General features: G+C 34.9%; 1 protein-coding gene across 1 annotated transcript in view; it reads right to left on the bottom strand.

Moving 5' to 3' along the window:
* Positions 1-23,274, bottom strand: part of LOC113232624 (ABC transporter G family member 20-like) — an 85,303-nt gene extending 62,029 nt beyond the window's left edge. Inside the window, exon 1 of the mRNA XM_026467395.1 lies at positions 23,022-23,274. The gene's annotated coding sequence lies outside the window, so the exon portion shown is untranslated. The remainder of the gene's footprint in view (positions 1-23,021) is intronic.
* Positions 23,275-23,652: the final 378 nt, after the last annotated feature.

Genomic DNA, 23,652 nt, shown 5'->3' with positions numbered 1-23,652 from the left:
GGAGCTGCCGCCATGATGGCAACACAACACACCTTTTGCTAAATGTAAAATAATAAAGACAGTTTACACACAGCTTCTGCGTACTTGGATGATAAAAATCTATGGTAATGACTCTTTCAGGTATTTTTATTCAAAATATTTGGAATGTTGTGACTGCGAAAAAATGTATGAGAAATGTAATGTAATGTATAGTGTGTAATGTATAATGTAGCTCCGTGTGAAAGAGTTCGCCAATTGAAGTACTGCTGCTACTGCTAGAATTTTGTGCTTTATTTTTTTCTAATTATAATGGATATTTCACCATTTGTCACTTGGCGGGGTTTGGTTAGTGGACGGCAGATTGCTGCTTTTGAAAGGTAAGAGTGAAATTACAGGCGTATGGCGCGCTTTTCAACTTATGTCTCAGGCTGACGGGTACAGTGGCAGTGCCCCTCAGATCTTTGGGATTTAAAGCTCTGACTGGTACTGCATATGTTATGGACCGGCGTGTAGCTTACCATTAGGCGCACGACTTCGACTCTTCTCTTGATATTACAAAAAAAATACAAACAAGTCGTGCACCTGGTGGTAAGGACTGTCTATCCATAGCAGTTGGAGTGCTACTCAGAGCTTTAAATCGCTAAGATCCGAGGGGCACTGCCACTGAGGCCGTCACCTGAGATATAAATGGCCAAGTATCATGTACACCCTTACTACCCTTCAAAACTGGAACGCAATAATGCTCACATTTCTGCTTGGCGGCGGAATTAGGTAAGGTAGCAATACTGCCGTCCACTAACAAAAACGTGGTTAGGTGACAAGTAGTCAAATATCGGCTTTAAATGCGCAAGATAGACTTCAAAATTCTCCACTTAAAAAGCTAAAGTTAGGTCTGACATATCGAAACTTACCGTAAAGATGCAGGGCTAAGATAACATTAAACAACTTCAATATTCTAAAACTGGATTATAGATTTTTATATGATATCTCAAAAAACTATTTTGTCACGAATACTTCCCTAGACGAACTCTACCATTACCACTCAAAATAAAATTGATCGAATTTTGTTCGTGCTAGTATCCACTTTTGATATGGACATTCAAGAGGATTGTTTTTTTTTCACAATAATGTGAGGATCAAATCTATTCAGTCTTTACAGTATGTTTCAGAAGCAATAACGTATTAGATGGCGGAAGGATCGTTTTTACGTTAAAATTTTTGTTTCGGCTTGCGGACACAAAATAATGTAGGCTACAGGAAAATCTAAGGTGTGAGCAATTGAGGTAATTCCTTACAATTTAAAGTACACTGCCAGAGCGTTGAGCCTTGTAGTTTTATGCGTATGACACTTACAATCGAACAAAGTTGTGCGTGCGTAATTCCTTCTCTAATTACTGCTAGATTAACCACTTATTTAAACCTAACCTATAGGTCCTTCGTAGGATGATGATGTTTTGTACCAATATCCAAATGTTAAAGTAATAATTATAACTTTCAAAAAAAGGATCTCGAAGTTTGTTCGCTTTCGGTATGCTCGTTACCGGTCTCCTCAACTAAGGAAGTCCTCACTATAGTTAAAGTCAGATAATCACACTTTTACACTTGAAAACGTCATTTTTTAAACTACTGCTCATTCACTGTGCTGAGAAGAACGAGCAAGAAACTTTAGGGATTGCTCTTTTCAAATAAACTTAAATGCTATGGAATACACTTTGAATCATATTTGTGTGGAACCTAGACTCATGTTGTCTTTCCATACTTCTTTATCTAACACATACTCTCCAATTTTGTAATATGAATTTTGAATGAAAATAATTTTAATGTAAGTTTTGAACTTAGTAAATTATAGTCTTAATATATGTTCATGAATCTTATTGTAAAAACGTATACTGTTCTCCATATAATAATCATTTACCTTAGTTACCATTACCTCTTTTTTTGAAGTCTATTTAAAGTGCCAAAAATGATTCCAATTGTATTCTGGCCGCTTATGATATTTCTTTCAGACGTATCATATTTGAACTTGTGAGGAAGAAAAACCTGTTGCTAAATGTAAAAAAATAATGTTTTCTCTTTCACACATCACATTTAGATATATGAGAAAGAGACAACATTAGCGGCCGTGCCGCAGCCGTTCGGAATTCGTTTTTAAATCGACAGTTTTCGGAACCCATGTAATGAACCACCCAAATTTTGCAGTCGTTGCCCTCTCAGTGCATAAAAAGTGCATTCAAAAGATTCTTGCTGTGTAAATGTAAAATATTCGGAAGACCTGTCAACGGTTTGTTAACAACAAGTTTTTGATTTCAGAGCGTGAAACAGGAAAATAATATTGTTTTTTGGTAATGGCTTATAAAACCAAAACTCATCATTCAAAAATGGTTTATAAAATCAAACAATGATTCATTGGGTTTTTTACTACATTTATCAAGACATTTACAAACAACTGCCTCCAAGGCCGAACGGTTACCATACTGGACTGCCACGCAGAGGTCCCCGGGTTCGATTCCCGGGCCGGGAGAAATGTTTGTATAGCCTACATTTATTTCTCTCGTGAGTTTGGGTGTAATTTGTGGATGTCTATGTGTGTGTCCATGGCACCCGCGACACAGTGTTTCCCTAGTGTGGGGCTATGTTGAGTGTGGGCGTTATTATTTATTTATTTATTTTACCTTGATTTAATGATCACAATAACAATACCCACCTTTGAGTCCGTAGGGCATTCATGTATGTATATGAGGTGGGCAGTACAATCCTGGCCAACCTTTTACTTAAACAGACCTACACATAGGACCAATATCAAAGTTTTCATACAAACCTTCTTACTCTTCTCACAGTATTAGCTTATTTAAGAACATTCTCGATTTAATTATTAATACAAAGATCGAATACTAAGAAAAAAATCCTTCGATCCAGCTGGATTCTTCATCCATCCAGCGTCTTCCAGCAAACCGTTCCAGACGTTCCGCCAACTAAGTCACGGAACGAACTAGCGGACCTTACGATTTTTTGTATATGCTTATTGCACATCTTAGTTTTTGGTTTTTAACGAATTTTTTGTCGTAGAAAGTGTGAAAAATATATTTCTTCACTCAGCTAGCACTAGTGGAGTAATTTCACAAAAATTATTGAATATCATGGTGGTTAAATGTCGTGACATTCAATAATATTAAAAATTCTAGATTTAATTCAGCGACCTTGGTGACCCAACAGTTTGCATTGTTGGCGGTGAGTGAGACGGTTCGATTCCCTGTTCTAAGTTGGTTCTGGTCTGGGTGTTTTGAGCAATGCCTCAGAATAATTGGTGGTTGTCATTAATATTATCCATATTACTGCCTCATGATTTGTGTCAAATTTTCTCCGCTTGTTCTTACTTTACGCATATTTATGGTAAGCGCGCGGGTTTTTCAAAGAAAAGCTATTTTGGTGTCAATATTTCCAAAGTTAACAAAATGTAAATGCGTTAGTAGACAACGAGGACAGCTAGAATTGGTGAGGTAGTCATTATTGTTATTATCTCTACATGTCTTGTGTAGTATTTATATGTCATTATAATCTTATTTTACTAACGGGCAACATTGTATCGCATAGTCTGTGTGGGATGTACCTTTATTAAATAGTTATGGACTTGTTCACTGGTTATCTAATTTCCTTAAGATTTCCTCTTCGGTTTTTTCATATTAGCAAAGAATTTATTTATCGGGTTTTTACCGGGTACCATTTTCCCCAATGTAAACCCGACTAGTTAAATTAACATTTAGTAACAATTCTTGAGAGAAGACAGCACAAGATACGGTTATTTTGGATGTGTTTTTCGACCGGTGGCGGCATGATCGGTGTAGCGTGGTAGCATGATAGGTGTATTATTCAGGCGTTTATAAAAAAAAAACACGCAGAACTTTAATCTTTCTGATCATTCTTAACGTTTTTTTGCATTTTAATTTGTACATTAGCAGGTCAATAAATAATTAAGTTATAGGATATGTTTGTAAAAAAACAATCACGTAAAAATAAACCCTTAATTCTAGATATTTATATTATACTTATAGGATATACGTAACCTCGTAATTCGACTGCCACCGTGGTCGAACGGTTTCCATGCTGATCTGCCACTCAGAGGTCCCGAGTTCGATTCCCGGGCCGAGAGAAATATTTGTATGACCTACATTTATTTCACTCGTGAGTTTGGATGTAATTTATGGTTGTCTATATGTATGTGCATGGCACCCGCGATACAGGGTTTCTCTAGTGCGGGGTTATGAGTGTGTGTTATTATTATTTATTATTAATTATATTTTCATCACATTTGCACGTAAACAGTGTCATGCCATGCAGGCAAAGTCGACCGTAATGTCTTAAATTACGCACACGGGGTTTTCGTTTATATTATCGCCCTACGGATTTTTTACGTAAAGATTAAACTAAAAGTTTATGAACTCGAAAAATCTGAACCTACTTGTCGCATAAACTTGAAGCATAAAATAACTAAACATTTTCAATTTAACTGTATTTTACAAAATTCGAAATTTTGCAATATTTAGAGAAATTATTTATTTTATATCTAATACATTGTGGCCACATGCGTCTGTGCCTTTTATAACGTTTTAGCTCGAGTTGTATTTATCTGTGGAAGAATAGCTGGCAATATGTTTAAGTCCGCCATTAATGAAATCCGTAAATGTTGTGCTGTAAAGTATTTATTCATAAAAGAAATAAATTATCGTTGTATCCAAATGGATACAACCTCGTAAATATGATGAAAAACATTGTATGTAGCACGTGCGGTAAAAATTACAAATCTCGAGGCATTAAAGCAATCTAATAAAATCTCGTTAATAATTTATTATTTACCGCCCTTGTACAATGTACTGTTGTAACAAAATTACATAACAGGCAAACAACTCATATTAGTTCCGTCACGCACCGCTAGAAGGCATTGGCGTTGAAATCGCAAATTCTGCATCGCGGTGTTAAGATTTTCCCTCGCGGAACGACTACTGGTGGCGATGTGTGTGTGACTTACTACGCATCTAGCTGCTCCTTGTTTGGAACTCCGCTTTAGATCGTTACTGTTGATCCTACTGCACCTTACTACGCTTCTAGCGCTGCTTCCTAATTGGAACGAGTGTAGGGGTCCTCGTCTACGTGCCGATTAGGGGGAGTCCTTTCGCACTGTACGTACCTCCTGAACTGTATGTACTGTATATGTTGTGAAATAAAACCACCATATTGGAGAAAACCTGGTTTCCCTCTACCACCCCAATAAGAACTATTACACTGTTAATTATACTGGAATGTAGTAAATAACCGACAAAAAAGCTGATACTTCATTAAAATAAACTATTTTTAATTTTCGCCGGTCAAATTCATTAGCGGTGGGGAGGTATGTCTAAAGTGTCTAGTACACACACAATAATACCTAATTGTATTATAACCGTTTTGAAGGATAAGGAGATTTTATTTATTTACTTTTCGACACTTTTATCCAAACATTGTTTGTTTACCTTAGAAGTGTGCAAAAATCATTTATTTGCCTTTAGATCACCCATAGATGGATCATGACGTCAAAGCACGAAACGATACGCGATAATAACTAAGGAAACATATATAATTCAAAGAATATATTGTCACCTCCGATATCGTTGTAGGCAGAGTATATTTACTTAAGCTTCAAGTTACACGCGATTTAAATCTGGAAAAACAGTTTCATTTCCTATAATAAAAAAAAAACTTTTACGTTATTGCATAATAACAAAATTTTTAAATACATTTGTCACAGTGCGTCCATAAAAAATCCTTCAGGCCTCTGTGGCCGAATGGTTACGGGAGAAATATTTGTATGGCCTACATATATTTTTCTCGTGAGTTTGGGTGTAATTTGTGGTTGTCTATGTATGTGTCCATCGCACCCGCAACTCAGGGTTTCCCTACTGCGAGGCTATTTATAAAAAAAAGGTAAAATAATAGCTACTTATATACCAAAAATAGAACTTAAGCCATTTGACCAGCCGTTTCTCAAGCAGAGTTTGTGGACAGGAATCCGGGCTTGAACCTCTGAATTATTCAGATTTATGTGAGAAATTTAATTTGAAATTTACCATGAACTATTCGTCATGATGGAATCTGCACCTCAAACAAGGTTCACAACACACAGAAAACGTGTGTAAATCCCAACCCGCATGGCCGAAACCCTCGCCAAAGAGGAGACCCGAGTAATGGGACGTACAAGTGGGTTGAAGAAAAAAAAAATTAGAATATTTTTGTGATTACAGGAGGTATTATTAATTCTATTCGTATTACTTACTAGGTAAATATACTCTACCTATTGCTATCTCTGGTTAAAACGCTTTTTATTCTCTACCAACACACCGACAGACGATTTCTCATCAGATCGTTGCGATTCGTGCACCAGCCGATCTATCGACCGTTGACAGTTTTTGTCTTATGTGCTAATGAATTACTATATAATTGTCATTGTATGATTTAAAAGTACATAAAAAAGAGACCTTGAAGTTGGCTCAAAAGTGTAAAAAATAATTTTATAAAAACCGACCTCAAAAATTCGTGGAATTTACATTTATTTGCCAAGTTTTATTGCAATCGGTTATCAGAAAGTACGCGCCCCTAGTTTGCCACCCTTAGAGGTGGAATATTTTCTTCAAATTTATATGGGAACAATAGTGAGGTAACCTCTTTCCAACAAGAAAGAATCATCAAAATCGGTTCACAAATAATACGGTTAAAAATATAATTTAAAAAAATGGAGTCGAATTGAGAATCTCCTTATTTTTAGATGATACGTAGGGCACTCAATAAGTTTTGAGATGCTCGAAATTTAAAAATGGAACCAGTATTATATGTTTTTAAAAAGCAAATTTATTTAAAAATAGATCACCAAAAGCAATTTAGCTAAATTTAAAAAAAAAAAGACATTGTTAGTCATTTTACTACAATGCTTCCCACGCTTTTTCTTTGCAATAATGGATCTTAACCGTGAACATTTGCGTGCTATGATCTTCTATGATTTTAAATGTGGTTTAACTGAACAATTGAGTTTGGAACGTTTGCAGTCAGCATTAAAGGACTCTGCTCCTTCTCGTGCAACAGTTTTTAGGTGGTTTAAGGATTTTAAAAGAGGCAAAACTAACCTTGAAGATGACCTAAGAGGCGGACGCCCGGAAACAGCAGTTACTGCAGAAAATGTGTGGACATCTGAAATGTTGGTGCGAGAAGACCCACAAATCACGTACACGAACATTAAGAAGATCCTAGGCATTAGTTCGGGAAGCGTCAATTCTATCCTGCATCAACGTCTTGGAGTGAGGAAGCTTTGTTGTCGATGGATCCCACGATTGCTCCCCGGTACTGAAATACAGGCTGGAGTGGATTGGTGCCGAGAAATACTCATACGTTTCGAAAACGGGACATCGAGACGTGTTTCAGAAATCGTTACTGGTGATGAAACATGGATCTATCAATATGATCCAGAAAGCAAGAAGCAGTCGTCGGTGTGGGTCTTCGCAGAGGGACAATTGCCAACAAAGTTGCAAAGACCTCGAAACGTTGGCAAAAAAATGGTAGCTAGTTTTTTTTTTCTGAGCGGTCATTTGTCGACGTCAATGTTAGAAAATAGTAGGTCTGTTTCATTGAGAATGGTACACAACAGTAGCATTGCCAAAAGTTTTCCAAGCTGTGCGGGAGAGGAGACCAAAGACCGGGCTTCGGGGAATCATGCTACATCACGATAACGCCTCTTCATATACGTCCCTCAGAACAAAGGCGTTTATTGAGGAATCTGGTATAGAAACCTTAAAGTACCCGCCGTACAGCCCTGACTTGGCTCCCTACGATTTCTTTTTGTTCCCAGCAGTGAAGGATAAAATGAAAGGAAAATTTTTTTGAGTGTCGAAGAAGCAGTGGCTGCCTACGAAATGGCCAATTTCAATGCTGACGGATCAAGACTGGCAAAAGTGTTTTCAGAGTTGGTTTAGACGAATGAAACTTTGTGTAGATAATGATGGAGAGTATTTTGAAAAAATGTAAAATAAATTATATTAATATGTTTGATATTTTTTCTTTATCTCAAAACTTATTGAGTGACCTACGTAGAGAACCAATTCTCCTTTTTTGCGACATTTAAACCATTTTAAAATAAAGTTTCATCCTTAATTAATGTCTACTGACAATGAATAACATGTCTATTGTATGAAACTATTCTCACTTTCCGTTTATATTATATCAATAGAGATGCTAGGTCGAATGACTTTCAAATATTTATCAGAACACATTACGCTTTTGTCGATTGTACTGAAAACTAGTATCCATTGTCTCATAAAGAATCTTTTACTTTAAATCAAGAACTATAGAGTTATTGAAATAATTGCATAAAACAATATGTATCTTTATATAATTTCAGTCTCAACAGAAGTAACAGTGGTCATACTTATGAAAATACTTTGCCATATCCAAAAACACTGCGGCGACTACGTTGTTTCTTATAATAATAATAATAATAACGCAACACTCATAGCCCCGCACTGGGGAAACCCTGTATCGCGGGTGCCATGGACACACACATAGACAACCACAAGTTACACAGGCAGAGGCAGTTAATATTTATATTTAAAACATTACTCGTGGAATCAGAGTCTAAATACAAACATAAACTCTAATTGCTTGAAATACGAGGTACATTACAAAATTAAAAATAATAATAGTTAGCCTATATAGTCCCACTGCCGGGCACAGACCTCCTCTCACAATGGGAGAGCTTGGACTATAACCAACGCGAGCAAAATGCGGCTTGGGAACTTCACAAACATCATTAAATTGCTTTCCAAATATGTGCAGATTTCGTTCACCGAAAAGCTCGAGGTAAATTTCAAATTAAATACATTAATTTTTGTTTTTAATAATGATATGTATCATACAAAATAATGTTAATAAAGTTATTTTAATTTTTTATGGCACGGTAACCATTCGGCCACAGAGGTAAATTATTTATTTTCATTATATGATTTCGCATGTTACATTCTGTAGGGCTAGCACGAAATGGCGCGACTTGCGCGAGAGCGACATCGTGTAGAAACGCGAGATATTGCTATTATCTTTGGGAGTATAGCAGTATCTCGAACTTTTATATCGTGCTAGCAGATCAATGTTGCCCCCGATCACTCGTTGCGTGTCGAATGCTGAATGTCGACTTACACCCATTATAAGATTTTGTGAATAACAAAAACTGTTTGCGATCGACATCCATTGTAAATATTGTGTATCTAGGAATACATATATATGTATAATGTGTTGTTTAATAATTTGAACAGACTCATGCAGTCATACAGTGACTTGACTGTGACCAGAGACAGTGACATAGACATCTTCCATTTAGGGAACACTAAACAGTTTGTTAGCATGTGCAAGTAATAGTTTCATCCTTAAATCCATTATAATCAATTATTGACGAATGCGCCTGTATGCGAAAAGCTCGCGAGCTGCGCACGTGCATAATATATTGCGATCTGTTCGCGAATCATTCGCGCGGTGCATGCAGCATGCGTGTAGCGCGCGCAGCGCACATGCAGCGCGTTCGTGGCGTATTCGGCAGATCTGTACGCACTCTTACGTCACAATTTTAGGTCAGTGGGTGCATGCATATCGAGCGTCATTACAAAGCTTAAAAGAGTAAGTCATAATTGAGTACAATCTTAGAACTAAAAATCACAACTTCGTGGAGTATAGAGTTCGAAGGGTTAACGTAACACTCAAAATAATTCGTTAAACCGACGACAGGATCGAACACGCGCAGCTCGCGATGAGCGGCTCGGCTCACTGCACTGACAATGCGAATGTTCACATCGTAACGTGTTATGTTACACTCGAATCGATACCTACCTTCAATGAACACTACGCTTACTTAAATTTTGGACCTGCTCTGTTTTTATTTTGTTTTTGTTTCACAAAAGTAGTTTTTTGTTTCTTTCCCAATTTTGTTTTTTGTTTCTTTTTTTTTCACAAAAACGATGGTTGTTGGTTACAGACTGATTTGTGTTTTTATACTCGTGCTCATGCAAACAATTGGCAAATACCTTCAACATAATAATAATATATCACTGTCCCCTTACCTATATGTGCCGCCGAGCAGTAATAGATAGATAGATAGATAAACACTTTATTCACTAGTATGACACAAATACAAATTGAATACAACAGGAAAAATAAAACATTTTTTGACATACCTACCAGTGAAACGGCGCTGGCTCAGCGTATGCCTAAATACCTTGTTATTTGACTAAGTTATTTGTTCATTAAAACAATAAATGTAATAAAAAGAAGTGTAAGAATTACTGCGTTTTGGTTTTGAAGGGTATAAGAGTGCTGGCGAAATTACGGGCATATGGAACTTGTCAACTTGTCTGAAGGTGATGGGCACAGTGGCAGTGTTCCTCAGTTCTTTGTGATTTAAAGCTCTGAGTGGCGTCCATAGCCACCCAGAGCTTTAAATCACAAAGATCTAAGATGGTAAGCGACACGCGTGTCCAAAAGGTGTCGCTTACCACCAGCCGTACGACTTGCTCGTGCTGTTACTTGGTAGGTTTGGCTTGGTAGGTTGGTTGCTCTTTGTAAATGTTATTTACAAAGAGCAACCCCTAGAGTTTCTTGCTCATTCTTCTCAGGGGAATCTGCCTTACGAATGAGCGGTAGTGTTTAACCATTGTGACGATTTCAAGTGTAATATTGCTTACCTATGAAATAATGATTATTTTGAATTTGAATTTGAATTAGTATAAAAAAAAAGAGTAAAACGTATTAGTTGTATATTTTAGTTTATAAAAGAAAGGCTGAATTAGGAAACTAAAATTGGACAACGTGAATACTAAATAAAGTCACATCTGCAAAATGACAATTTTTCAGGAGAGTAATTTAAAGATTCTACGAGACGAAAGTAACAAAATTTCACATATACGTAATTGGTTTCATGTAGCATAATTTAATAGATACAGAGTCATTAAAAGTTGCGAGACAATACAATTGGTAAAACAAACGGTGAAATTAACCTTGGTAAACCTAAATTCGACTCACGCGCATCGTGTAATACTGCCCTTGACGACGCAATTCTTAAACTGAGGATATGTATGCTAGTTGGATAGAGTGCGAAACTTATTTAGTCGTTATATAGACGGTGCTAGAAAAATCTGGTAGAAGAAAGTTAAAATAGTTCATTATTTACATCAATATTTGTATTTCAAGCAATTAGAGGTTATTTTTGTATTTAGGCTTAAAAGTGAACAGTATTTAAAAAAATCTAATAGTTTTAATTAAAAAAAACGTACAATAAACCTTTTCGATCAATAATTGATGATTTAATTTGTATTTACTAATATTTTGAATATATTTTTAAACCATAAAATGTTTTATAACTGGGTGAAACTCCTTTTATTCTAATAAATAGTAGCTAATAATATGTAATAATTCTAATAGTATAATAGTTAATACGAATTTCTTCATAACAAACGTAGTTTGGAAGTGGGTTTATATTGATAATATTTAGCATTAACTACCTCGGTGGCCGGACGGTCACCATGCAGCTCTGCCATGCAGAGGTCCCAGGTTAAATTCCTGGTCCGGGAAAAATATTTGTATGGCCTATATTTATTTCTCTTGTGAGTTTAGGTGTAATATGTGGTTATCCATGTGTGTGTCTGTGGCACCCGCGATACAGGGTTTCATTAGTGCGGGTCTATGAGTGTGTGGGTTTGTGTTTTGCTATATTGACTGTTATTATTTTTATTAGTGAAGATAATATTGACATTAAATTATAACGCACGAGTCAACACTCAACTAGGGAAACCCTGTATCGCGGGTGCCATGGACACATACATAGACAACCACAAATGACACCCAAACTCACGAGAGACATAAATGTAGACAATACAAATATTTCTCTTGACCCGGGAATCGAACCTGGGACCTCTGCATGGCAGTCCGGTCATGGTAACCGTTCGGCCACAGAGGCAGTATAAATTTTATATTGTAACATTGTGACATTGAAATATGAAATAAAATGTATTACCTTATTAATCGTTATATACAGTTGTAGGCGCTAATACCTTTTTTTTTATAATATCAAGTGACGGGACGAACAAAACGTGCGCTACACGCCTGTCCATAGCAGTTGCATTGCCACTTACTCACACATTGTCACAGCTGTAAATCCCATGTGCCTATAATTTCACTAGCACTTTTACCCTTCAAACCGGAACATAGTAATGCTCACATTCTGCTCGGCGGCTGAAATGGGTAAAGTGGCGGTACTTCCCTGTACGAGCTCTTTCATAAGGAGCTCTACTGCTACTATATTTCTTACCTTACTTGTTTGTACCCATACTTGCGCACAAGGTATGGTGGCATGTCTTAAGAAACCCAATATATCTCAAATATTACCTGCTAACGGCTTTACCAGTTCAGGCCGCAAAAATTAAAAAAAAGTAAAAAAGCGACCGTTAAGGACGTTAAACCCATTTTGAAAATATTGAGGAAAATGCATATCGTGTGGTTTAATAAATATAAGAACTACGAGTTAAAGTTATGTATATGTGAAACTTTGTAACTTTTCTATATCTCATATTGCACATGTATATATAAAAAGGTCAAACAAAACAAAATTTTGTATTTTACATAACCCTGTCAGGGTGTTACAAATAAACTTAAAAACCACATTTATAAATTATTAATACATTTTTATTCATTATTTTAAAATTAAATTAAAGGACGTTGGCATTCCGTGAGTGTTTCCTTTATTTTTCACTCATTAACTCATTTACCGATTAATATGATTTGTGAATAAGATATTGCTTCAATATCTACATTATATGAATACGAGATGGATTCAGGACTAATTTTAAATAGTGTCTAGTAATCCGTATGTGATAATTTTAACACGTAGTATAAGTTATTGTTATATTTAATTTAATTTTTAATATGAGCATTTTTTGTAGAGGTGTAGAAATGTAGATTATTTAAGTTTGGTATTCACGTGCCTATTTAATTTTTGACATTGTTAATTTTACGGTATTGATATCTACATGTTTACTCCTCCTATTTTTTTACGTTTTAATTATAATACTTTGAACATTATGCGACCGCGAAAATTAATTTATTGTACCTATTTCGACAAATAAATCTGTCTTTATCCTTGTCTCTTTTTAAGTGCCTTAATGTTATCCTATTGTCTAATAATTTTATTGTAAATTTAAATTGAACTATACCATATTGAAGTTATGGACTAATTTCGTTGGTAGATTTTTAAATCTCTCCTAAAAGGTTGTCACTTTGCAGATGTGGCCTTAATACACCACGCGTACGATACGTTATTCACGCTCTGTCTTCTTTTTTTTAACGACACATTCATAGCACCACGCTAGGGAATCCATGTGTGCTATGGACACACAGACAACCACAAATTACATCAAAACTTACAAGAGCACAAGAGCAATAGAAAGCCATACAAATAATATAATAGAACCAGGGATCTCTGTGCGGCAGACCAACATGGTAACCGTTAGTCAACAGAGGCAGTTCGAGACATTTTCACGCGTGAAGTTATGATAAAAGATCGATTTTAAAGTCTTGATTAGATCTTTTTTGTTTTTAATTTATTTGGTTTACTGACGGCTACATTGTGACTTATTTATTAGGTACATTGATTTATGGTTTTAAATTTAATGCACAGTTGATTACAGGCAAACACCTCATTCAAAGATGGCAAAAGAAGCCTTTTTAACATAACTATGTATTATTAAAAGCACTACTACCAATAATAAATATTATATAATTGTTATTTATTTATTTATTTGAGGAAAATTCACTGACAAATAATACAATTATAGTATACGTAAATATGAGTAATCCAATCATCAATAAATCCAATGCCATTTATGAATTTCCACTACTTACGTTTACAATAATTACGTTACACTATCTACATTTATATGTCAAAATGCTATTTTATTTTAATGTTTTTCAAAAACAAAGGCAGCAAATGCTGTAAATGTTTGCACGTCAAAGATTCACTATTTATATTCAGTCTTTCAATTTTTATAATGCAAAGGTTATTTATAATGCAAAGTATACGACTAAGTTATCTATGTACAGACGGCAACATATCAAGCTACATATTGACGGATTTTATTCCGTTGCTCTGGAGGCGATATTTGAACAAAAGTGTAGTTTGATGCGCTGTTGACTGTATTTATGTATATAAAAAGGAATGTTTGTCCCGTATGCGTTACATTAATATTCATGCGATTTCGATAAAACTTTCATTGTTTTGAATTGTCGTGTGTACGGGTGTGCAAAATGTTTCTAAATCCCACCGATGGGTATGGATCTCCTCTAAAGACTGTGATAAGGAAATTTTAACAGAGCTAGTAGCAGTAGAGCTCCTTGTGAAAGAGTTCGTCCAGGGTAGTACTGCCACCTGACTAATTTTGCCGCCAAGCAATAATATCAGCATTACTGTATTCTGGGTAACAAGGTAGCTGGCGAAATTACAGGCACATGGGACTTGTCAACTATTGTCTTAGGGTGACGGGCGCAGTGGTAGTGACCCTTAGATCTTTCCAATTTAAAGCTCTGAATGGCATTATAATTGTTATGGACAGACGTGTAGCTTACCATCAGGTGCACGACTTGTACGTCTTGTCATTACATATTATAAAAAAAAGCTAAAAGACAGAGTTTTTTCTTTCAGTGGCATATTGCAACGCATTCCATGTACAGTCGATACACTAAGATAACTAATCGCGTAACCGATGTTTTGGTTCTAAGTAGACAAGTATGAAGAAAAGTATTTAACAATAATAAAATTCAACCTGTGAGTTCTAAAATTTTTTTATTATGACTTCCATATTGCTCCGTTAGTGAATGATGTTTTAAGAAAAATTTTAAGCCAACTTGACCTTTCGTTGCATTACATAGATACAAATTTCAACTAAAAAGCCAAAATTCCTTTTCACTTTTCTGTTGAATGCGCGAAGGCTCTCAAAAACAAACGACTAGCTGGTTAGGTATATTCATCGAATATAACCTGAAGTAGAGACGAAATAAGGGCCATATATTCCTGGTACAAATTAGCGATACAGCTCATAAAAATATCAACTCCCGTTTGCACTGAAATATAGACGGGCCAACTACTGACCTGTGTGTACGTCTCCGTATATTCCAAAAAATATTCTGTATTTATTGTAATAAAGATAATATCTCTAATAATGTCGTGCTGTTCTATTCGGTGGTGTGGAAAAACAGCAAAGCATCTAATTACAAAACAAACGGAATCACATTTCATCGGTAATTAAATATTAAATATGTAGTTTTGTAAGTTTCGAAACAGTTGACGACACCGTCAATTGTTTCGAACTCGGGCTAGCCAATCGGAGCGCAGTTGTCACAGTAATGATATGGCAGAATAGTTTTCAAACAAATTTAATGACATTTCGTCTCTATTTCTGGTTATATACTCGATGGGTATATTACAGCATCGACTTACTATACTGCTTATTACGTATTTTCTTATTTACTACATTACTTCATTTATTTATACACTTAGGCCATGTGACCGGAATGTTGTAAATGTTTCCTATTTATTATAATTATGTACAAAGTAATAGTGGCTATTATAATCAGTAGTTTATAAACTTAATAATCGGACAGGAACAAGACATTATATCCCAAGGCCATGAACGAATTTGCCATATTAAGGCCACCTATAGCAAATGGCTATATCATATTTTATTAACAAGTAAACCTCCAGATTATCAGCCTGTTCGAAAAAACCTGAAAATTTATCTCGAATGTGATAGCGCCATAATTTAAGGCCACAAGAACAATTTATATAAAAAAAAACACAATTAAAAAAGGAACTGCGAAGGTTGTTGAACTCTTTTTAAAATATTGAGGATAAAGCGCGAGGGAGGATGAGCGAGGTTGTGACAAAAAACCCGATTAAAAAACCATTTTACTTTCGTGTCTCGATCTTTCAACTTTTTATATCTAATATACCATATATATAGGTATATGGCAACGAGAAAAACCCAAGTAGGGTTTAACTGTGCGTTACAATATTAATGTATACTTTATTAAATATACTTTTTTCTTAAAACAATAAAAAAAATATTGTTCATATTAAGTAAACAGGGAATTTTGGCCAAAAATTGAAAAAAGTATATTTTACGTGTTAACTAATAATAGTAAAATTCTTCGTCTCTTGTCTAATTGGCCATACAGTCCGATCTTACAGTTTTATTTAAAAAAAACCACTAAACAACCCTTCAAACAATATTTAGTTAAACATTATTTAAGATTTTTAACACTATTTAAGTTTCTATTACCTATAAACAAAAGTTAAACACTGCTTAGTTAAGTAATGTTTAATGAAAAAATAATAATTACTGTGGCAACATTACAAAATTAATAGATATAAAAAGCCAAAAAACAGAAAAAAATTGCTGTCAGTTGGCTGTCATTTAAAATTTGGAGCGAAAATCTAAAAATTGACGTGAGGACGTTTGTTTCGCAAAATAAGCATTGTATCTTTTCTTGCACATCTTTGCTCGCCTCCCTCTAAAGTACCGCAAATCTGCTGTCACGCCGGAAATGTTCCATTTTTTCACAATTCAAGTAAAAATTTTCTCACAATAAAAATCGATACCAAACTGCTTAACTCATTGACGTTTTCTAACCTGCTAACAGCTGATTAATGTCAGCCATCGTGTTACTTAGCGGGTTAAACAGGTCCCTAAGGTGTATAAGTTGACAGCTATTAAACAACAAATTAATCAATCATTTAGCACTAATAAATGTTTATAGGTAAGACTTTTTTAAAACATTGTTTAAAACGTTATTTAAAGTTACATAGTGTTTATAAGTAAGGCTGTTAGAGTGTATTTTTTTTTCAAAAGTTTAATTTTCTGACTTTATTGTGGTAAATAGTTATTATATTACGGTGGCCATTTTGAAACAGTCTCTTTACTAACGAATACGTCATTTTTTTGTTGTGTTTTGGTATGAAATCATACAGCCTATTATTAATTTTTTTTTCATTGGGATGAAAACGTCCTAGTGTAATTTTTTAGGGCAACATTTTTACGTCTTAGCACTTTACTTTTTAATATGGCCTAAGATGAATAAATGTAGTTCGTATCAAACTCCATCAAAGACTTATTTGCGTACATACACAAAAGTTGGCAAACGAAGATTTGAGGGCCGATCCGCCCCTGAATATATTTACCTAGTGTATATATATAATACGTATGCTTAATTAAAATACTTCAAATATTAAAAGTTTATTTTAATATTAATAAGTCGTGGGTGTGGTGATAAACGACACTCTTGTCCATAGCACTTGCAGTGCAACTCAGAACTTTACGTCGCAAAGATCTGGGGGGTACTGCCACTGCGTCCGTCACCCTGAGACATAAGTTGACAAGTCCCATGTGCCTATAATTTCACCAGCACCCGTACTCTACAAAACCGGAACGTAACGTTTCTGCCACCAAGGAGTCGGTGGCAGAAATGGGTAAGGTGACAGTATTTCCCTGGAGGAAGTCTTTCACAAGGAGCTTTATTGCTACAAAACTTTGTATCAATCATAATATTCAAAGTTACTAACTAGTTTTGCCGTCGGGTGGCATGTATGACAGTTTTCTGGTATCAATACAATAAGAATAAATCCCGAAGTTAAACAGATGGCATATGCCCAAAAACTCGCAAAATCTGGTTTAGGGAGTCATTGCCATATTGGAATTTGCTTTCGAATAAGAGCGAAAAAGACATCGTCGATGATGAAAGACGTGACTCGGTACAGACGAATCTCAAAACATCTTTTCAGCTTTTATTACATAAACGTACAGCTTTTTATGACCGGCACAAACCGATTAAATGCGGTGACCCCTTTACTTAACCACGTGTGTGATTTAAAGTTCGTTGCATCGAAGTTTAACAATACTTTAATATACTAAGAGTTTAGCTCTATCCGATTACGTGACAGTCATACAGACAAGTTGAATTTGCGAAATAATAGATACAATGACTGAATGAATATTAATGAAATCACGAATTTGTAATCTAGTTTCTTGTTAGATGTCATAGATTAAGCGGAATCAGATGTGGTAGCTTCTTTTTAATTATACCTATATTTAGGTACATTAATAGACGATGTAACAAAGTTATTATATTAAATTTTTATTGAATTGATATTTAATTATTTTCTGTGAAATTACTCCACTACTTTGTTATAATTATTAATACAAAGATCGAACGCTCAGAAAAAATTCCTTCGATCCGGTCGGATTCGAACCGACGTCTTCTTGCATACCGTGCCAGACGCTATACCAACTAAGCCACGGAACGAACCAACGGACCTCACGAATTTTTCTATGTGCTTGCGTCGTGTCTTTGTACTTGGTCTTTCAACGACTTTTTAAATTAAAGTTATTATATTTCATCTAGTGACCGTAATCACAGAATACGTAAGAAAAATTATGCTACACGTTTTAACAGATAAAAAATAAAAAATAATCCAAATTTTCCGCATAAATTAATTACGGTGAACAATATTTTTGTATGTAACCAAACATTTAATTTAAAAAGGGACGAACAAGTCGTGCGCCTGGTGGTAAGCGACACACCTATCGATAAAAGCTGCAGTGCCACTCAGAACTTTAAATCACAAAGAACTTAGGGGCACTTTCATTGCGCCCGTCACTGGGACATAAGTTGACAAGTTTTACCCTTCCTAACCGGAACTCAGTAGTACTGTAGTACTCACATTATTTTTTAGCGGTAGAAACAGGTAAGGTGGCAATACGTCTCTGGACGAACTCTTTCACAAGGAGCTCTACTGCTACTATTTTGGGGTACTTCCTAGTCAGAACCAATTAAGAAAAGTTCATTTCCTAAGTTGATCCAACCGGGAATCGAACTCGGGATCTCCTTATCCGGTGCCCACAGTGAAAACCGTTGTGCCATCGAGATCGTCATCAAATTCTAACTCGGAACTCGCCACCTTCAAAAGTTACAAGAACGATGACGAACGACGAAAAGTTACAAATCAGTATTTCGTTTCGGAACTTAAGTGTCGATGTTACTCTAGGTTGAATTAAAATTTTTCCCATATTAAATCGGTTAAAATGTGATTGAAATTTTCTATTTACTAATCCATTACAAAAACTTATATTATTATTTAGGATTAGACTGCTAAGTATGTAATCTATTCACCATATTAATTTTAACTCTCAACTCGTGCGATGGTAATGTACAGTTGAGCCCTCTGATTCGAGTGTAAATTGTACAATCCTACCAAAAGACGTGCATTTGCTGGCAAGAGACGCGCCCACCCGTAGCAGTGTTCTCTCAAAGTTTAAAATCGCCAAAGTCCGAGAAACACTGTCACTGAGCCCGTCACTCTGAGACAAGTTGACAAGCCTCATGTATTTGTGTTTTATCAGCACCATTACCTCTTGGCGACAGAAATAGGTCCCGTGGCTGAATAACCCTGGACGAATCCATTTTCACTTCTAATTTATTTCATACACAATAAATTGAAACTTACTCTTTTATTTCATCACTTAGAGCATAGTACTGTCCTATTGCAGTTTGTGGAATTGGAGGAACAGCCTCTAAATCCCCAGATTTCTCTGCTTTGTACGCAAATACGTATTCCGGTCTCACCCATTTTATTTTCACTGTGTGTTTTATGCCGCGAGACTGTATAATGGTTGAAGTAAGTCTTTTTAACATTAATGTAATATATTATTTTAATGGAATGGACCTAATTTTTTTTTCGTACAGCAATATGGAACCATAGACAAGTCATAGAAGTATAAATGAAAAATAACCTCACTTCTGGACTACCGTTTTTCAAATTCGATTTTACGATGCTATTCTAATGAATATTGTTGGAAAAAGTGGTGAGATATCAAGTCGAAATATTCGAAATATACGTATATACGAATCTATACGAATTTTAACAATACATGTTTGTTTACTTTTTGTTTAAAATGGATTGGAACAGACTATAGTTAATATTAAAAAAAAAATCATTGGTATGTGTAAGGTATCTATTGAATGCAGCGGTTTTCTTATAAAATTTCGAGGTAAGTTTGTGTTCTTTTTTATCGTAAAAATTTTTAGGAATCGTGTTTTCACACCGTAATCAGTGTAAGTATATCCTCAATTTTATAACAATATATTTTGTCATTTTTGATTAATTCAACACTTTCACTGTTATGCGGAATCAAACAAAGCCATTTGAAGTTTTATCGACTCTAAGTAGTGCATTTCCAACTATTCGTATTATCGATTACATTGCTTGACCTGTGGCAGAAATAATATTAAATGAAATCTTCTCATAGTTCATTGAACAAAATAAAAGACTAACGATTTGTCGCTTACGGAATTCTTCTTCATGAGCATCGACAAGTAACAATGTTATTGTTTCCAATGACAATGCTAGTGCTGATCACATTGCAAGATTGAAAATCTAAATATCCGGTTATAGCGTGTCTTCTGAAGGTAATAAAAACAATGGTAGACCGCGCATATCTTGAAGACGTCGGGATTCAAACTTTACAATGGCTGTAGTCCAGATCTTATCCCCGTAGAACACATTTGGGAGAACCTTACAAGACGTGTTAGAGTAGCGTTGCACAATTGTGAATGATTTGCGTATGAATAAATTGGAAAATGGTGGAGCGAAAAGCAAAGAGACTTATTAACAACAATTCTCATGTGGAGCCGAAGCTACAAAATCTCGACCATCGCAGAAACGTAGCCTGCTTGGCGGTTTGCTATCGGATACACCCTCCACCCTCACCGTTCCCCCTTCGGTCGACTAGAAGGTCCGGAACACTCTACCCTTATGTCGTTGATATATCACCTATTCGCACTAAGAGATTTATTTCCTCCTTTCTGATGCGTAAGGCAAAGGAATGGAATACTCCGTTTGTGTTTCCCGAAAATTACACTTTGGGGCTATTCAAAGCTAGAGTGAATAGGCATTTTTTAGGCAAACGCGTCTCATCGTCAATCACATCTTCGCTTAACATCAGGTGAGATCGTGGCAAAGCATGTGTCTATTATATATCAATGTGGTCGCTTAATTGTCCCACGGAAATTAGGTAGTGAACATTAGTCCGAGACTGACCGTTAAAATCCCGGTTTGAATAATGACTGGTCTTTATTAATAATATTTTACAGGGTTACATTTTTTTCCATTGTAAAATGTCAATTATGCTGATTTTGGTTAACAACAAAACTGAAACTAAATAAGATATGAAGAGGAGAATATAACATTTGAAGAGGGTTGTAGATCTCGCTTTGCTGATTCCAGATTATTTAATAACTCAATCTCGCTAAAAATGCCTATTAGGTTGTTTATGATAAGGACAACAGCCACACAGTTTTGTAACCAAATGCTTCCCTGGCGTCCATATTTATTTATTTAAACTTTTTTGCTTGCAATAAAGTACAAATGACGGAAGTTAAAAAAGTAACAAGGCATTTCGTACCGAACGCAAAAAAATTTAGTAATTGAAAAAAAATCTCAACTGATTAAACTTTTCCAGGTTGATCGTTTCCAGAAACGGTAATTTCCAGGTCGGTGTGCGAATATAAGAAACGGACATCTCTTTGGATAAAACAAAATTACATGCAATTTTCAAACTAATAGTAGTTTAATACGAGAAATACAATTGAAACCAAGGAGCACGCAACGTAATGTTTTGTCAAACACGCATGCGTAGTCCCTTCGCTTTCGCTGTCACTACAAAAACAAGGTATGGAACATAGATTTTTTGTTTTTTACATCCATAAATTCTTCAATAATAGTTCATTTCTTTCAGTTTTAATATTGCAATAATAGAAATAGGAACCTCCTTTTGAAGCATAGTAAGTAATAAGAGACTTCGCGCTATAATTATTTGATGATTTCTTTAATTGAACACTATCATAGTAGTTGCAGGGAAGGTTAACGTTACTTAGACGTTAGAGATTAAATGATATTACAAGAAAATAATCAAGAATGAAATAATAGGAAGTAAAGTTGTATCAATGGATTGTTTCTTGTCAATCTTGGTGATATCGATTTTTTGATGATTCGAAATTTAAAAATAGGATCAGAAGGTAGTCGTAAAATTTTTCGTCCTTCGGGACAGATTAAGGCGTCAAAACCAACTGCCAGATCTTCGATTTTAATTTTGGAATCAGACAGAATTGAAGTTTTTTTACCTATGCATCGACAATCATTTATTCTAATCCGTATTGTATTGAACTGTTTTAACAGGTAGAGTTCTTTTTATTTCAATTATTATATTCATATATCAGTAACAACTAAGAAAAGCGTTTGTTATCTGAAATAAAACACAACGAATAAATATTATTAAGTTAATTTAAAATACAATCCAATTGAAGATCTTTTGTAATTTTTATCTTGCTTCAACAGGCAACCCAGTAGTTGCCATTTTTTTTTCTTGTAATACTGAGATCTTGACACCGGCAAATTAGGTATTGCATGTACAATAACGGTTGCTTAGATTACTATTATGAAAGTTCGAATTTTAAAAAATATACACAAGTTGATGAAATCGATCTTTGAGTACAATAAAAACTTTTTATTCTTAGACATGAGTTAGAATAGAATATTTCTTGTTTTTTAAAAGCTAAATATGGCAGTGAATTTAAGAATGATAACTTCTTATGATTTTTTTTGCAATTAGTAAGGAAAATTAAAATTATTCGTAGTCGATCATTATTAAACTTACTTCTTGTGTAATAAAAAATTGATTAAAAAATTAGATATTATACAGTTTTAACAACAATTATTTATGCAATAGATATTTTAAGGGTTTTTGAGCACTAATATAAAAATAAAGTAAATAATATATTCTTGCACATAGATAATGAAATTAGAAGGCAAAGAAAGAGATAAAAACCACAGAATATTGGTAAATAAACACGAAAAACTGCGAGAAGTGCGATATTCTACTCACCAAATTACAAATAAGCGTTTCACCTCCTTTTACTTTCGAACTGAAAAGCACTTCACAAAATATTATTTCAGAAAATATACACGATTTACAAAACGCACAAAAAAAGGAAACTTTTAAAAACAAATCGTAAAAGACAGGTTAAAATTAAAAAGGCGCGCGGCTGTCAAGATATTAAAAATTCGAACGCTTTTCTTTTTATTCTTCTAAAAAAGGCGTCGCTTACGTGCGGTGCGCAAGTCCACACTGCCAGTTAGCGGCCGGCAGATCACTCTCTCTCGATGCTATGATAGAATTATACACCTTGAGACATGGCGGTTCGAAATTGTTTACTTATTTCTAAGGCTTTAATAAGTGCTTAACAAACATTTGCTTTGCAATAATCATGGTTACTTTAGTTTTACGATGTTCTTCGTAACCTTAGCAATGTCGTTTGCGCAATATCATGTAAGCAAAGTATTAAAATTTACACATAAAAACGTGATTAGGTGTGTTGTGTATGCTTTCCTCTTCTTTACGCAGAACATAAATATTTGAGAAGCACTTAATAACTACTACTAATTTGTTACGCTTCCAAAAACGAGTGAAATTGGAAAAAAGTACAATGTAGAGACCGAATGTTAGTTTTATGTGA

The sequence above is a fragment of the Hyposmocoma kahamanoa genome, unplaced genomic scaffold (genome assembly GCF_003589595.1).
Source record: "Hyposmocoma kahamanoa isolate Upper Pololo Valley unplaced genomic scaffold, ASM358959v1 76, whole genome shotgun sequence".
Classification (NCBI taxonomy): domain Eukaryota; kingdom Metazoa; phylum Arthropoda; class Insecta; order Lepidoptera; family Cosmopterigidae; genus Hyposmocoma; species Hyposmocoma kahamanoa.
The sequence above is the reverse complement of the archived record's forward strand: the minus strand, read 5'-3'. Positions and strand labels throughout refer to the sequence as shown.